Genomic DNA, 17,348 nt, shown 5'->3' on the forward strand with positions numbered 1-17,348 from the left:
AGGCCATGGTAGACTGCAACCTCCGATCAGTAAGGCCTTCCAGCAAACTCCCAAAGGGGTCTTGACCCACAGATTGAGAAACAGTGATTTAAATTTAGCCTAGGGTAGTTAGGAACAGTGTGCTAAGTTGCCTACTTGTAAGCAACCTCAATTCTGAAGCTCCTACAGATCCACACAATAGATGCAGAGAGGAACTTGATTTTCCTTTACCCTGCTTGTGGCTGTCTTATGTGAGTACACCTAGCTTTTGGTCCTCTGTTGGACAGGGATAAAAGAAAAGAATCTTTTGAACTGGGGATTAAGAAGCACAGATCAGGGAATGGAACAGAAGGATGGTTCAATAAGGAAGGGCTTCTACTTCCAAGGAAGAAACTGTATCCACTGGACTTGTAAGACGTTCTGGGGGATAAAGAACAGAATTCTATTTGGCCTTCTAGTTCACATTTCCTTTACTGCAGTATACCAGCTTGCCAAGAAGTAGACTTGGAATGTGCACGGAAGTGTAGAATGCTCTCTGGCAGCAAGGATAGCATACATGGCAAGTTCCAGGCCAATGAGAGCCCCTGTCTTAAGGGGGACAGTGTTACAGATAACAACACATGATGTTATTCTCCTAAGTCTCACAGTTATATGAATTTACACCAACATATACACATACATTAGCCTGAACATACATGAACACACACACACAGGAACACACACAGGAACAAACATACACAGTTCCTTAGTGACTTAATACCATAGATGAATGGAAAGGAAATAGAAGCAGACAGAGAGGTTGGAAAGATACAGAGTGCCATCAATTCTGGCCAACTTCCCAGGAAGTTCTAGAGCTACAGTGCCCCTTCAGAGTTGCACCAAAATGGATCAAGATGGCCAAGCTTTGATATCGCCACAGCCATCAGTTATTTGATGCAATCTTCCCTGGGAAAGGCCAGAACCTGGAACAATTTCCTGGGGCTGAGGCAATACTTAAAGATGCTGAGTACACACCCCACTCCTAGGGGCTAAGAAACAAGTCTTTCCTGGAACGGGCATTCTGGATAACACATTAAGCATCTGCCACATCAAATTTTCTTATTTCAAAATCTCCTGGGGGGCCTTGAGAGACTCCAGTTTCTCTGTGAATTGGTAGACATGAAACACAGGCAGACATTTCAATTTTAAATAAACTTCTCAAACAAAAGTTTGATGCTCAGAAATTTTGTAACTATTCCTTTATTCTTTCATGCATTTATTCAAATCCACTAAGAAAAGACAATAGTCAGGTACTTTGATATTGGCTTATAGCACATTTCTTCCCATCTCAAAGAACCTTCCTTCGATTCTCATAAAAATTCCCTGAAATAAGCTGAGCTCACATCTGTGTTTGGCAGATAAGCAAAGGAGTTTAGGAGACAAAAATGGCATGCCCAAGGTCACAAAGCTGTTCACTGTTACTCAGTTTAATCTTGCATATCCTATTCTAACACCCGCATCTCCTCTCACACACTTGAAATTTATTATGAAATCAGCCAGGGTGTTCTTTAAAAAAGATAAATATCCTCACTATCCTTAGAAACGTTCCCAATGTTATGTTAGTGACCTTTCTTATAGAAACAAAAACAAGTGCCTGTCATGGTAATAACGGAGTTTCCACTGTATTCTGATAAGCTTAGATGGCCATGCCGTGCTGACTTTTGATGCAGGCAATAGCTTTTGCTTTAACTCTCAATATCGTACAAGAAACTACTGCAATCTCATCTGTTTTCTCTGAATAAGCTCTTCCTGAATCTTTATAGGATTGAGTGGTGTTTTCTAGGAAAAGGGGGAAGTATGTTAAATTCCCTTCAAAAGGCACTTGGGACTTTAGGTGGCAGCCGCAAGAATATGCCTTAACCCAGCAGTTCCCAACCTTCCTAATGCCGAGACCCTTGATACAGTTGCGCCTGCTGTGGTGACGCTCAACCATAAAATTATTTTCATTGCTACTTCTTAATTGTAATTTTGCTACTGTTATGAATCATAATGTATATTATCTGTGTTTTCTGGCCCCTGTGAAAAGATTGTTCTACCCTCAAAGGTGTTGTGACCCACAGGCTGCAAACTGCTGCCTTAATCGAAAAACAAGGTAAAGTGAGTACTGGTTGAGCTTAATGGACAGAGAACCTGGTATTTGGTGTGAGCATGTGGCACCTGTTTCAAAACTCTGATCATTTCTCTAACTCCCTCTAAATCACTAGATCTATGCAAAGCAGTAGATGCTCTATGCCAGTTCTCCAAAAGAATCTGTGCTGTACTCTACAGCGACAGCTTTATTCCATGACAAGTCACAATCTTTCATCACCTACACATGACCCAGGGACAATGAGAAAGACACTGCAGAAATACAGGGGAAGTTGTACTTTGTCTTCAAACTATCAACAAAGAATTAAGCCACAGTTTGGGAATGCTTTGGGGGACAGTCTCACACGCTAATGCTGACAATGTTTTTCTTCTGACAGAAAAGTCTGGTATTCATTAGTGTGCTGGGATCGCAGTGGGATAGAAGCACATATACTTGTGTATTAGCAACTCTTATGCAAGTCAAAGGTCCTATTGTCTTCACTGCCTGAGCCCATGCATTCTAAGCTATAATACATAAGCAGCAAATGTTCTGACTTTCTCAAATGCCCTGGGGATAAGTTTGACCTAAAGCATTCAAGGGGATTTCACACAGATTTTAGAGGCTCCCAGTGAAGTTCACGGCCTTGAAGGTACATAGATTTCCTTTTGAGCAAGAGCGTAGAGCTCACTGAATTAAATGAAGTAATTTCTTGTTGCTTCAGGTCACCAGCACTTACAACTCTGTTCCTCAGAACTTTAGCTGTCTTTGACCCATAGCGATGTATCATCTCTTCAGTGATTTATAAAATTTATAAAATGACTATTCTTACAAATGAAATTATCTTAGGAATTTAGGTTAATTCCTGAGCCCTTATTTCTGATTTATCAGTGTCTATCTTATATTCTGGAACCAAAATTTTTTCATGTTGGCTCTCTTAATTTAAAAGAAAGTGTCTGAGTATTTGAACGTGGAGTTGTCCTTGTAAAAGACATCATCCCTCTTCGCTTCCCCAGAACTGCCCCTGGATTTCTTCTCTGAAGGATTTTATGTATTTGTTATTGCTCCTTCTTATGCTAGTTATTCCTCACGTTGCTATTTGATTCATTTATGTTCTTTAGTTATTATATACAGTTTTCCTAAGAACTTTATGTTCTAGATTTTGTCATGTCTTTCACATTTCACTATTTAGCCACAGACTTATTCTTTTTATCACTTAGAACTGTAAATCCTTGGTGTGTCTGAGAACTAGGGCTTTTTTTCATTTTATAGAAATTTATTTATTTAGTTGGGTCATTAGTGTTACACTATTGGGGATTGGTTCTTGGGACTCACTCATGGTGAGCAAGCACTGTGCCACACAGCTGTGAACCAGGCTCATGCATATCTTTTTATAACCATCACTATCATCCACCTTCAGGATTTTATAGCACAAACTGAAGTTATATGCTATTAAACAATATATATACTCTTTTACCTTCTTTCAGCCTCTGGTAATCTTTAATCTACTTTTTGTCCCTATGAACTTGACTAGGTATCTAGGTATCTCATATGAGTGGACTGACTCATGCAATATTTATGATATTGTATTTTTCTTTCTTTGTTTAATAAAATCCTTCCATGGTTAATCATTGCTGTCACTTTTATCATCAGGATCTCATATTTGTTTAGGCCGGAAGACTGCTCCTATGTCCATAGATAGCACATTTTGTGTATTCATTCATCTCTTCATGGACGCTCAGGCAGTTTCCACTTTTTAGCTCCTGCTGCTATAAACATTAAAATGCACATATTTATATATCTACCTTCAATGTCATGAATACATCGCACAAAATAGAATTGCTAGATCCTTGAGTTTAAGTGTTAAGGAAGCGTTCCACTGTTTTCCATTAAAATGATACAACTTTGTATTTCCACTGGTATAGCATGGGTCTTCTGATTTCTTTACATTCTTACCAATTATTCTTAGTTTTTGTTCTGTTGAAATAAACAGGGTAATGAATTTTAGTTATATTACATTTGTTTTAAATTTTTGGTTAATGACCTTGACTGTCACTCTAAATCCTTATTGATATCTGTATTTTCTGTCCATTTTTGTGTAAGTTGTTTTTAGCTTGCTGACTTTTACAGGCTTTATGTAGTTTGGCTATAAATCTCTTCTTGGATATATGATTTGTGTGCAGTTTCTCTCTGGTCTGTGAGTTGCCTTTTCACTGTTGCTTGTGTTCTTTGCATAGATAATTTTCATTTCAACATATTCAAATTTAGTTAAATTTTCTTTTGTTGCTGATTTTTTTGGGTGTCACATTCAATAAATCATTGCTAAGTCCAATTTCATGAAGATTTTATAATGTTTTCTTTAATGATTTCTAAATTTTGCTCATCTATTTGTGTCTTTAAGTTCATCTCTATGTATTTGTTATTGGGTTCTACTCCATTGTTTTGCATGACGGTGGTCAGTCTTCCCAGCACAATCCATTGAGAAGATTGCTCTTTCTCCATCAATAGTCTTGATACTTTTGTTGACCATCATTTGGCACATGCACAAGAGTTTATCTGGATTCTATTCCATTTGTCTAGATACTGGTTTTTATGACTTCATAAATCATTTTGATTGCTGGAATTTTGTAAGTCTTGGAGTTAGAAAAAGGTTTTCAAACTTTGTTTTTATTTATTTTTTTTAGATTGTTTCTGTTATTCAGGATCCCCTCTAAGTCTGTACGAAATTTAGGATAAGTTTTCTATTCTTTCAAAAACATAGTTTTTAAAGATTTTCCTTATGAGATTTTTCTTACGATTTCCAAAGGACTGGTAGAATACTTTGGGTAGTCCTAACATTGTCTGCTGATCCATGTACGTAAGATATCTTTGTATATCTTTATTTTATTTTATTGTTTTACAAGACAGGGTTTCTCTGTGTAGCCCTGGCTGTCCTAGAACTCACTCTGTAGAGCAGGCTGGACTCAAACTCACAGAGAATCGCCTTCCTCTGCCACCTAAGGGCTGGGATTAAAGGCATGCAACACACCACCCAGTATCTTTATATTTCTTGATGACTCTAGACTTAATTTCTACATGCCTTATGTTTCTTAATGCTATTAAGATGGTAATGTTTTTTTTTTAATTTTTCTTTTAGGTTGCTTCACAGCGTACAGAAATCAACTGACTTATGTGGGTTGCTTTTATATACTGTACATTTTAGAAATTTTATTAATGTTAAGGTTTGTGTGTGTGCACACAATTCAGGGGTTTCTATATATAAGATATTTTTTTGAAAACAGAGATAAGTTTACTTCTTTCTTTCAATTTTGGATATGCTAATCCTCCTAACTGATCATCCACCTCGAATTTGTGTATTATGTGGAATTGAAGTAGTAAAATTAGCATTTTTGTTTCTGTTCTGATTTTAGAGGAAAATGTTCAGCATTTTGGCTGAGCATGCCCTTGTTGTAGGAGATTCAAGCTTTTCTTTGTCCATGTACATCCAGTTGGTGCAGCAACAATTGGAGAAACACTGTTCCTTCTCACTGAATGGCTTCTTTCATCTGTTAGGGGTAAGTTGCTCATGTTTGTATGACCCTATTTCTGGGTTCCCTATTCTGATATCTAAATATCTAGATTATTTCTTAACTAAGACAACTAAAGATTTCAACACTGTTTAGATATTTAAACATTTCTGTACATTTCAAAATACATTTGAAAATAAACTTGCATGTGTCATCAAAACGAAATGTGAATACACATAGAAATGTCACTGAAAATGTAACTCTATTTACTGATTAAAATGTGTATTTGGAGTATACTGAGCCTTCTAATACATGAATACAATGTCTATTTATTGTTTTTTATTTCATTTGTATGCTACAACTTAAGGATTCAAATCCTATACAATTTTATTAAATCTGGGTCTTAGTACTTTGTTTCCTTTGTTATCATGTTTCAAAATTAATTTTCTAAATGCTCATGGTTTATATAGAGAGATACATCTTAGGAGTAAAATACTTCTACTTTCCTCATTAAGTTGGAAGCTTGCTGGAGTATTTTAGTAAATGCTTTTTATTAACGAGACATTTCCCCTGTATTCCTAACGTACTCAAATTTTTTATTCATCAACATATATCATTTTTGTATAAGCTGATAAGATTTTTGAGTTTGTTAGTATGATTGATAATATTCGTATATATTTATATATTTAGGCAGCCCTGAATTTCTGGTACACATTCATGTACAAATAATGTATAATTTTCTTTCTGCATTGGAAGATCCAGGCTAATATTTTTCTTCTTTCTAGGGATGAAATCTGGGGTATTATGTGTGCTAGACAAGAACTTCTCCAGTCCCCACTTTACTTTTTGGGGGGCAGCAACCACAAAGACACTCAGCAGCCCAGATAGCTCTTGAATTCACGATTCTCTTGCCTCAGCCTCATGAGCAGCTGGAATCAAAGGCCTGTAAGACCACACTCAGCCCTTCCCCACACCTTTTAGGAGACGTTGCCTGCAGGTTTATAAGATATATTGTTTATAGCCATCTCTCTCACTAAGTTTCCTTGGTTTGGTATCAGGCAATTATAACCTCATAAAAATGACTTGAGACATGAGCTCTCCTTTTGCTTTCTGGGAAAAATTGTGCCAAACTAATTCTTTTTCCAGTTCTTGGTGCATTTTTTCTGATAACACTGTCTAAGTTTGGTAATATCCTTCAGAACAGTTTTTCATATATGATTTATTTTTTAGAGAAGTTCCAGGGCTATTTAGGATGACATTATTACAATAATATAAGATTATGCTATCATACAGATTATACAGTTTATTTTGGCAGTGTGTTTGCTTTTTATTGGTACCAAAAACACAAACAAACCACATCTCAATAAAATGTTCCCTGACTTTGGCATCCACACAAGTTCACATATGAGAAAGTAGATAAAAAGTACTATGCCATGGACTCCATGGGCAGCAGTGTGGTTGATGAATGGAGAGTTAGGACCATTTGAGCCACTTCAAGCATTGATGAATTTATTGATTTTAGTCATATAAATGGAAAAATAGAATTGATAGACTGGTATATATCTTCTTTATCCGTAGGAGTATCAATGGAGAAAAGTGATGATCCATCTGCTCCACGATTCTGTTTTTTAAAGATGTATTTTTATTTATATGTGTGTATGTGTGCCTGTATGTGCACCACATGACTGAAGGCATCAATGAAGCCAGAAGAGGGTGTGGGAGCCACTGGAGTTGGAATCACCTGGTACCCACCCTATTTCAATGTTGGTAACTGAACCTGGAACCTCTGGAAGAGTTACATATGTTCTTAATGGTTGGTTGTGTCATTTCTTTAGCACAAACCCGTAGCATGATTCTGTTTTGGCATGGAAGTTACTGCAATGAGAATCCCGTGTGAACAGACAAGTCACGGGGTATCTACCATTCACTATGATACTGTCTCAAATTATTGAAAACAGTGTGCTAACAGACAAAAGTTCCTGTTTTATAATCTGCTATTCAGTTATAGGATCAGATATCATAACTTGGGGATAGCTGAGAATGGAGAAGGTGACTTCCTTAGTTTCAAGACCACGGTTGGTTTTGTGAATCTCTTTTGGTTTCATGTGGAGATAATATCAATCCTTTCAAAGGCTTGGGGGCAGGGGAGGATGAGACAGGGAGTAGGGGTGGGGTTGCATCTGGACCACAAGGTATCCTTCCAAGCTTTACCGCAAACATCATTCAACAAAAAGGCTTGCGGTCTTTTGCTCCCAAAGGGTTATGTGCACATAACCAGTTGGTCTCCTTAACAAGCCGTGCTTTGGCATTACGTTGAGCCACCCAGGTTTTGTCCAGGTCAGGGAAGGAAGGCAGGCAGACAGTCAAGAGACTAGTTCAGGCTGTTAATGACACAACAGGTCGACAGGTCAACTGACCAGGAGTCTCCTAGCTGAGAGTATCAAGGAGATTGTTAATGGACCCAAGAGTCCATCTTCTCTTATGCGTCAAATTCTTAATCACAGTAATCACCTTATGATGTGCCTTCAGTGTCTGCCCTACAGAGCTTCCTTCAGGAAAGGCACAACATCCCCAGGGACACCTTCACTTGAATTGCTTCCGCCATTCAGAACAGAAGATAACTCCTTTGGCTCAAGAGACCATTTATTGATTACAGGACAAGACCAAACAGAGGTTAAAGAAGATGTTACTGAATTCTTGCATCTCCTGACCTTTCAGCGGGCCAGCTGCTGGTCACCAAATATTTCTTGGGAAGTTATTTCGCTTGCTGAATCTCAGGGCCAGCCAGTTAAATCCGAATCTGCATTTTAATTCATAGGTTCATTAAAGTTTGCGAAGCACAAGACCAGGTAACGGCAAAGAGGCTCCTAGGTAGCGTCCAGATGTAGCACTGCTCTGCAAAAGTCCTACACAAAATTTGGACTAACTGGGATGTGCGGGGAAGGGGCGTGCGGGAGCAGCCCGCAGGGGGATGGTAGAAGGAAAGTGTGATTTGATTGGCTGCTTTCTCCAGCTCCGGCGTGCAGACACTCCCTCCACACTCCCCTTTTACACCCCCCTCAATTGCTTCAGCTTTCCTACAGCCGGCTGCCCCGAAAACCCGGAGCAACAGAGTAGTCTCAGCGGACAGTCCTTCTAGGGGCGAAACCAGGCGTCTTGGGCATGCTCAGTTGCTGGGAGAGGTTTGGGAGGAGAGTAGAAAGCTTTGGCTCTGCCCCCACCCCTCCGCTAGCCCCCGCCCCCCTTGCCCCTACCCAGCCGTAGTAGTTCCCCAGCGTGCGCCCGGGGAGAGCTGGAACATGGCGCTTGGAGCGATTTAGCAGACGTAGCAGCATCGGAGAAGCAGATGAGGCACGGCGGCTTTGCTACTGACAACCAGCCACCAGGTAGGCAGGCGCACGGGGCAGGTCGGCTTGCATGGGCGCTTGCCAAGATGCGCACGGCTGCTACGCCGGGCATCTGGCTTTGCCTAGAGAGGATGCGAAAGGAGACCTCTATGACAGCACAATTGATTGTGCATCTCCTAGGAGATGCCAAAGGCTAGGGACCCCCTAGGATGGGCAAGGGATCGGGGGTCCGCCCACTCCCCAACCCCCAACACATGCGATATCATCCAACCTGGGCGCTTCACCGGTCAAATAAAGGATAGTGCTTTTATGCTGGGATGGAGGGCGTAGAAGATCATCCTGGATGCCAGCTCTAGGAGTCTGCTGGTACTCCGAAAGGCTAGCAAGCCCAGCATCAGTTCTTTGTGTATGTACTCGCGCACGCCCTGCTGATGGTACCACAGTGCCTGCAGCTCTCAGAGAGTGCTGGATGCATTGCCAGGGCAAGGTTCCCATATGGTTTTTGTCTTTTAGCAGGTGTGGACCACAAGATGCAATAGAGGAACCTTTGTGCGACTGTGTTTTCTTTGTTATTTGTGTCTGTCTGTTTGATTGGTGGGTAGCAATGGAAAAGAACTTCTGCAGGTGGGCACCGGTGGGCAGAATGTGGAAGAGAGCCCCACTTCCAAACTGGTTAAAATTGTGTGCAATGCCAATCTCCTAGAGAATGAACTTGAAAAGTCTCGGGACTGCCGGTGTCCAGTTTGGAGCCCAAGTGTGAGCATCCTTTTCGAAACTGTGTGTATCTGTAGCTTTCCATTGGGATAGGGTAGAAGTTAATTTGCCAGCGTTCTCAGTTAAGGGCACCCTAGTCTTATACAAGACGATCTGAGGAGGTCTTTTAAATAAAGACAAAGAGAAGCCAGAAGAAAGTGGCAATGTCAATAGTAGATAACAGCTTGGAAAACTGAATATACCTTGTGGGAAATGGGAACACCTGGTTGCAGGGTTCTGGGTACTTCACAAAACACAAGTGATCCTCTTGTGGGAATTGATGGCATGTGGCAACTTCGTTAACTTGAGTTCAGATGGACAAGGTACTCCTTGTAGAAGCCCCTCCTGCATCAGCCTTCTTGATGTTGACATTCTACAAGGGCAGCTGCAATACCTTACATTTGTATCTGATATGATAAGCAGCATGGCCCACTGGGAGGGAGGGAAGCGAAATTTAAAACATGCCTTTATTTCCTCCTTTATCATTTAAGGCTGTCCATCTGTCAGTGGATATAAAGTTTAGATACTTTCCTCTGCACTTCCATTATTCTTATGATCTCCAAGTGACAAGAATGAGTCAGTATCACGATAATGAAACAGGATTGCAAGAGGGAAGTGCATTCAAGTAAATTAACGCTGCAAATGTTCAGTCTGATAACACCTTGACTTTGAATACACGCATGCAAAGTACAACTTTTAATGAAGTTGATGGCAAGTTCACGGAGAATACTTGTATTAGAATAAACTGTTCTCTGTGAACAAAGATTGTACTCTTGTTGCAGGTTCTCATTTAACTAATAAATTAAAGTTTTTATTGGAGGTATCGGAAACCCAAGTTATCAATGCCTCTCCTACATCCTCAGAGTTTGCTACCATGGACAAGTACGAGAGGCAGGTTTTGTGGGGTACAGTGTCATCTTGGTGATGAGATAAAGCTAAATTTGTAGTCCGGTTCTTCTGTGTTTAGTTTTGTGATTTTGTGTGAGCGGTTTAATTTCTTCATCAGCAATATGGGCTTGTGAATAGCAAAGCCCATGTAAATTGTTAAGCATGGGCATTACTAACAATATGAAGCACCTAGATATTGGGGCAATCCTTTTTGAAAAGGAAATGTATGTGCTAGAAACCCATATTATATGTGTTATACAAGCTAGATTAAAACACATGCTTTCATCTAAATGTTCCAAATTGTTTTTATTTCTTAGGATTGACATAACCATTCACCCCAAACCTGATAGCTTTAAGCAGTAAAAATTTATTGTATTACAGATCTGGGCATTTTAGTTCTAACAGTATGGTGTTAGCAGAATGATCTTCTGGTGTTTTTAAGAGAGGGTTCCTCCTCCCCAACTCAGGCTGCTACAGTCTCAGGCATTCCTTACCCCTGAGCACATAATTCTATCTCTAGCTTCATCTCATGTGGCCCTCCTCTCTGTGCCTGTTCCTTGGTCCATTTTTATATAAGGGCTGTGTTCCTGTGGAATTTAGAGCTCACTCTAGTCATGTCTTAATTTGATTACATCTGCAAACATCTAACTTCCACATTAGGTCACATGGACAGGTCCTGGGTTGTCATGAATATGGGGGAGACAGGATTTAACTCAGTTTCCTAATATTCCGAATAATATTGACACCATCGATACTGTGCCAGCAAGTTTCAGAATATAAAGGATGGTGTAAGTTCAGAAAACACTTCAAAGTTTATTTAATCCAACTAATTTACCAGAGTTTTGTATTCCCAAGTGTGACAGTGAAGAGCAGGATCATAGGTACCTCATTCATGTGTCACTTACATGGAAACTGAAACAAACTGGGACTTAAATCTTCTATAGATGCCCCCAAGTGATTTTAAATAGTCGTGTCCCTTGACTATACTAATAGGACAATACAGAGCAGCAAAAAAGAACAGTAAATTGAATAAACAAAAAATAAAAATGTTACATAACTTTAAAAATATTTTTATTTTTTAGGTATATATTTTATTAGTTCTGTGAGAATTTGTTACATGCCTAAATTTTGGTTGTATTCACTCCCCACTCCTCTACCTAAATCCTCCCAGGTACATCCTCCTTACCCTCCTAAATTTGTGTGTGTGTGTGTGTGTGTGTGTGTGTGTATACACTGAGTCCATTTGTGCTCTTGTATACTCATGGGTGTAGAGTAGTGTGTGGTCAACCTAGTAAAACAGTTAAGTATGTATGTATGTATGTATGAATGTATGTATACATTTGTTCATTGTGTGTCTGTGTGTGGGCATGTGGGCATGTGCATGCTATAGAACATGAAAAGACATCTGAGGCCAAATAATCATTTGTATCCTTCTATCATGGGTGTCTCGAGGATTGAATTTAAGTAGTTAGACCTGTTGGCAAGCATCTTTACCTCCTCAGTTATCTCAACTGTTCATAGCTTGCTTTTTTTTTTCTTTTTCTTTCTTTCTTGTGGGTTGGACTTTGATATTTACTTAAAAACATTTTTGTTAGTTCTTTGAGAGTTTCATACTCGTAATTATAATAACTCCTATCCCAACCTTTCCCACATCTAATCCCTATTCAATTCCCATCCCACTTTTTGTCCTATTTTCTTTTAAACCCATGGAGTCCAATTTATGCTGCCTATACATTCTTCAGTGTGTTGCTATCTAATGGAGTGCTTTAGAGCTAGCAGACACCACACCATTTAAGAAAAATACATTCCCTCTTCCAGCAGTTGAGAGTCACTACTATCTTCTCCGGTGGGTGTGGGACTCTGTGCCCATTTCCCCAGTTCATGCTGGGATTTTGTCTGGCTTGACCTTTTACAGGTCTGGTTTCTGTTATCCCAGCTGCTGAAGTTCATAGATGTTGATGTCCTTTAGTGTCTGGAAAAGGCTGTTTCCTTGTCATTCAGAGGCTCTTTCTGCTCTCACTTCTTCAATGCTCACTGAGGTTTTGGAGGAAGAGGTAGGATATTTGGTTTGGTTGGGGGTTGGGTAGGAAGACAGAGCAGAGGGAACATGAGAAGAAATAACTAGTATAAAACATAAGACTTTCTGGAAAATTCGCATGAAAACCTATTACTTCCTAAACTTTGACCACACACACACCAAAAACAAACAAACAAACAAAACAGAAACAAACAAACAAACAAAAAAACCGGAGTCAACTTATAACAGAGCAATAATGCCCTTACTAAGTACCACAGGCTAACAAACAAAAAGCCCTGTACCAGGGTCTCTCTATTAGATTTTTTTGATCAGTGATGTCCTACAGATCCCCAAACACCACAGCTTTTTTTCTTATATTGGTAAATGATTCGGAGTCTATGAAAATGATTTAGGCAGAATAGCAGGATTCACTTTTGATGTCTCTGTTACTTTTGTCATGAGCACCACAGAGTGCCACATAGTCTTATACATTTAAGCTTTGAGATTTTTGTCTAAAGCAGATGCTGCTATCTCTGACACCACTACGAAACTCCACATCACATTCTCCTCCCTAGATCATGAATATAACTTTCTAATAATACGGCTTTCTTATTGTCCCCCAATCCATCACAGAGGATAGGACCACATCAGTTCCTTGCATACAATGCTGCATAGACATCTGTTACAGTTTCCAGAACTGCTAGGAATGTACCATACTTGTCTGTCCAGCTTCATTATGGAAGTCGTACCGCAGTCACAATGATCTGCTGTCATAAATGTCCAAAACACTTTTCTTTTTGTCTTGCTAGTCCAACCTACTTGACCGCTTCCTCATCAACCCAGCTCTCTCAATACATTTTTGTCTTTAATAATACTTTCTATCATAATCTGTTACTTATCTCATCTTCATGTCTCTAAGCTTTGCCATACTCATTAAGCTTGTGTCTTGTATGCAGAAGTTGCTCCGTCTGTGTCTGATGAAGGAAGGAAGGAATACTTGGCCTCATAGCATTTTTCTTTGCAAATTTGAATGCATTCTTTTTTTCAGAACCTGTGCTTTTCTTACTAGTATGAAAAGAGCAATTTAGAACCTCATCCTAGCTTCAAAGGAGGAGCGTTCTTGGCTTTGACAAATGCATCTTCTAAGAATTGGTTTTAGGCTTGCTAGCAGTAAACTGGATTAGAGTATTTTTCTGGCAACTGAGACTTTTGTAAAAAAAAAAAAATACATCAATACATGTTCTGCAAATACATGCTTAGTCTCAGACAACACCAAATTTGATCTTTAATCTTCTAGAAACTAATAAGTAATCATATTATATAATAATAATAATACAATTAATTACTAAGCTTAGGTCGTGAGCCAGGCTTTCTTTAGACCTCCTCAGAACCTTCACTGGAGCTACCTGATATTTCCAAGAATACAGAACACTACACACATCATGCACACAATGAAGATTTGACAAATCAGTCAGTAAGGATTCTTTTAAGATAAGAAACTTGAACTTAGCAAACAGAGAGAGTTGTTCCCTCAGAGGATCATGTGATTGCTGGACCCACCTACAGAAACTTTGTTTTCACTTTTAAATCACTCTGGCCTTTAGTGTTGTGATTAATATGAGAATAAAACTGATTTCTATTTGGGAAAGTTCCTGGAATATTCCAGTCAAATCTTTATGTATGTTTTTATTGGTTAGTTAGTGTGTCTTATTTAATTCAAGGCATGACTGTATGTCTTATTTAATCTAAAACCATTTGTCTTATTTAATTCAGGGGATGATTCTTTTGGTTGGGCAAGACTGCACAGTACACATGAAGGAAGCCAGCACAGTTCAATGTAAGAATACACTGTACACTTTTGACTTCTAGAGTAGTTTCAAGCTGGGCGGTGGTGGCGCACGCCTTTAATCCCAGCACTTGGGAGGCAGAGGCAGGCAGATCTCTGTGAGTTTGAGACCAGCCTGGTCTACAAGAGCTAGTTCCAGGACAGGCTCCAAAACCACAGAGAAACCCTGTCTCGAAAAAAACAAACAAAACAAAACAAAAAAAGTAGAGTAGTTTCAGCATCATATCCTTTAAAAAAAATCTCCTTCAAAGTTATTTTATAAAATAATAAAATATCATCTAATTCATATGCTTTAATAAAGTTTTTCATGGTAAGTAGCCAAATCCCAGAATGTGCCTTAATTTTGAGTTACACATGGTAGGCCCAGAGTTGAATAAATCCTTTAATTAGATCATTAGATTGATTATAAAATTCATCTTCAAAAGTAAAAGTCTACCCCAAATGCCAGCACTTATTGACAAAATATATTGGGGAAAATGGTATTATTCATGAGACTGTGAGTATATAAATACCTAGAGAAAATAAGAATTGTGCATAGAGTAGTTGACTTGGGAATAAAAAGGAATATGTAAACTTTCATGCAGAAAGCTATGAAATTTTTCTCAAGATGCATAAAAATAAAAAACAGTGACACAGAACACCACACCTCATTCATGGTTAGAAACACAAATATTATAAAATAGTTTTGCGCACTATCCACCACCAAATCTATTATATAGTTTTTACAAAGGGTTTGGTAGAATGTAGCAAAATGTTTCTGAATGAATAACTACGTTAAAGCAGAAGAAAATGATATCAAAGGATGGTGTCTAGGGCTGGGGGGTTATGGTAGGTGATGAAGGTAGATAGACACAAAGAGACTAAAGGGAGGTGAAGGTTCATAGAGGTTGTATGTACTTACAGATGATTGAGATTGATAAATGTGCTTGGAAGTCCTGGCTAGTGTAGGGGTGTACATGCAGCATGGAGGTGGAGAAAGATGTGTCTTTTCCTCTGTTTAAATAAAATTAAATTTAATGATCATACCCAAGCATGGTATCAGTATATTACTATTGAAGAATTTCATAAATGCATCAGTTGGAGAGAACAGACTCAAATCAGTTTTAGAAGAAGAAGGAATGGAGAAAGCATAAAAAAATAGGAGTGTGTGCCAAAAACTTCAAGGAAATAGACTATATCTGAAGAAAACGTATCTGGAGACTTACACGACTCTCCAAAGTAAATTCCAGCTATATTGAAAAGTATATAAGGAAGTTGAAAAGCAAAGCTACAGGAAAATGCATAATTAACTTGAGGTGAAAGAGTTCTTAAATATAAAACAGCTGGGAAAATCACAAAACAAAAAAGTGATTTGAGTATGTATTGTATGCAAATATATACATTTTAAAATGAAACTTAAATATATGGATCAGTAGTGGTACCAACCGTGATAGTTAATGTGATAATATGCTGAAGAATTATTGAGAATTTTAATCAATCAGCATCATCCTTGTTCTCTAAATATCTAAACAAATAATTCAAAAGGAAGACATAAAAAAGACAAATGGAAATACCGATTTTGTCTTTTTACTATTAATAATAGAAATGCAGATAAAATATAAGTGAGATGTGTATTAAATATTAAGTAGTAAAAAGTAATAATACTGACAAGGAGGCGTTGAAAGACACCCTCATTTGCTCGTGGTAGGGCGGTTACACAAAGTCTTATCAGAGATGAATATGAAAAGGTCTGGTAAGCATCCAAACTACCTGGGCTCCCACAAAGCCATCACGTGCAATAGGATCAAGAACCCATTGCCATTGTTCTTCAGTTCTCAGTAGTCCTCATTGTCCATTATGTTCAGCGAGACCGGTTTTGTCCCATGCTTTTTCAGTCCCCGGCCAGCTGGCCTTGGTGAGTTCCCGATAGAACATGCCCATTGCCTCAGTGTGTGGGTGCACCCCTCGCAGTCCTGAGTTCATTGCTCGTGCTCACTCTCCTTCTGTTCCTCCTTTGGATCGTGAGACTTCAGTCCAGTGCTCCAATGTTGGTCTCTGTCTCTGTCTTCTTTCATCGCCTGATGAAGGTTAATATTCAGGTGGATGCTTATATGTTTTTCTTTGGGTTCACCTTCTTATTTAGCTTCTCTAGAATCACGAATTATAGTCTCAATGTCCTTTATTTATGGCTAGAAACCAAATATGAGTGAGTACATCCCATGTTCCTCAATGAGGACTACTGAGAACTGAAGAACAATGGCAATGGGTTCTTGATCCTATTGCACGTAATGGCTTTGTGGGAGCCCAGGTAGTTTGGATGCTCACCTTAATAGACCTGGATGGAGGTGGGTGGTCCTTGGACCTCCCACAGGGCAGAGAAACCTGCTTGCTCTTTGGGCTGAGGAGGAAGGAAGACTTGATTGGGGGAGGGGGAGGGAATGGGAGGTGGTGGCGGGGAAGAGGCAGAAATCTTTAATAATTAAATAAATTAATTAATAAAAAAAAAGAAAAGGTCTGGTAAATGCTTTTTAAAATTCATATTGTTTGAAAGAAACTATCTTTATTTTCAGTTTAGTCTTTTGAGAAGGAAGTAGATACCAACAACATTTTAGTCAAAGGTTATTCATTATAATATATATTAAAAATTAGAAGAACATGCATAGCTAAATGGCAAAGGCTGATGGCAGTATTTTCGGTCTTATAGAGAACGGGCTGCTCTGAAGGCTTGAATGTGGTCATTATGAGCATTGTGGACATAGTTGGAAATGGAGTGCTCAGCAACTCTACTGCATGTAACACACATTATGAATATGTGCTTTGTGACTCTGGAAAACTAGAAACACAGGAAACAGTAAGGCAGTCTCCAGCAGGTACAAATGTGGCAATCTTCTCTTTCAATCTGTTTCTGAATTTTTCCAATCAGAAAACC

The 17,348-nt window shown here is 38.9% G+C and overlaps 1 protein-coding gene across 1 annotated transcript in view; it reads left to right on the top strand.

Moving 5' to 3' along the window:
* The first annotated feature begins 8,836 nt into the window (after positions 1–8,836).
* Positions 8,837–17,348, top strand: part of Pak5 (p21 (RAC1) activated kinase 5) — a 253,907-nt gene continuing 245,395 nt past the window's right edge. The window contains exon 1 of the mRNA XM_057780819.1: positions 8,837–8,975. The gene's annotated coding sequence lies outside the window, so the exon portion shown is untranslated. The remainder of the gene's footprint in view (positions 8,976–17,348) is intronic.

This window comes from Chionomys nivalis, chromosome 9 (genome assembly GCF_950005125.1).
Source record: "Chionomys nivalis chromosome 9, mChiNiv1.1, whole genome shotgun sequence".
NCBI lineage: Eukaryota > Metazoa > Chordata > Mammalia > Rodentia > Cricetidae > Chionomys > Chionomys nivalis.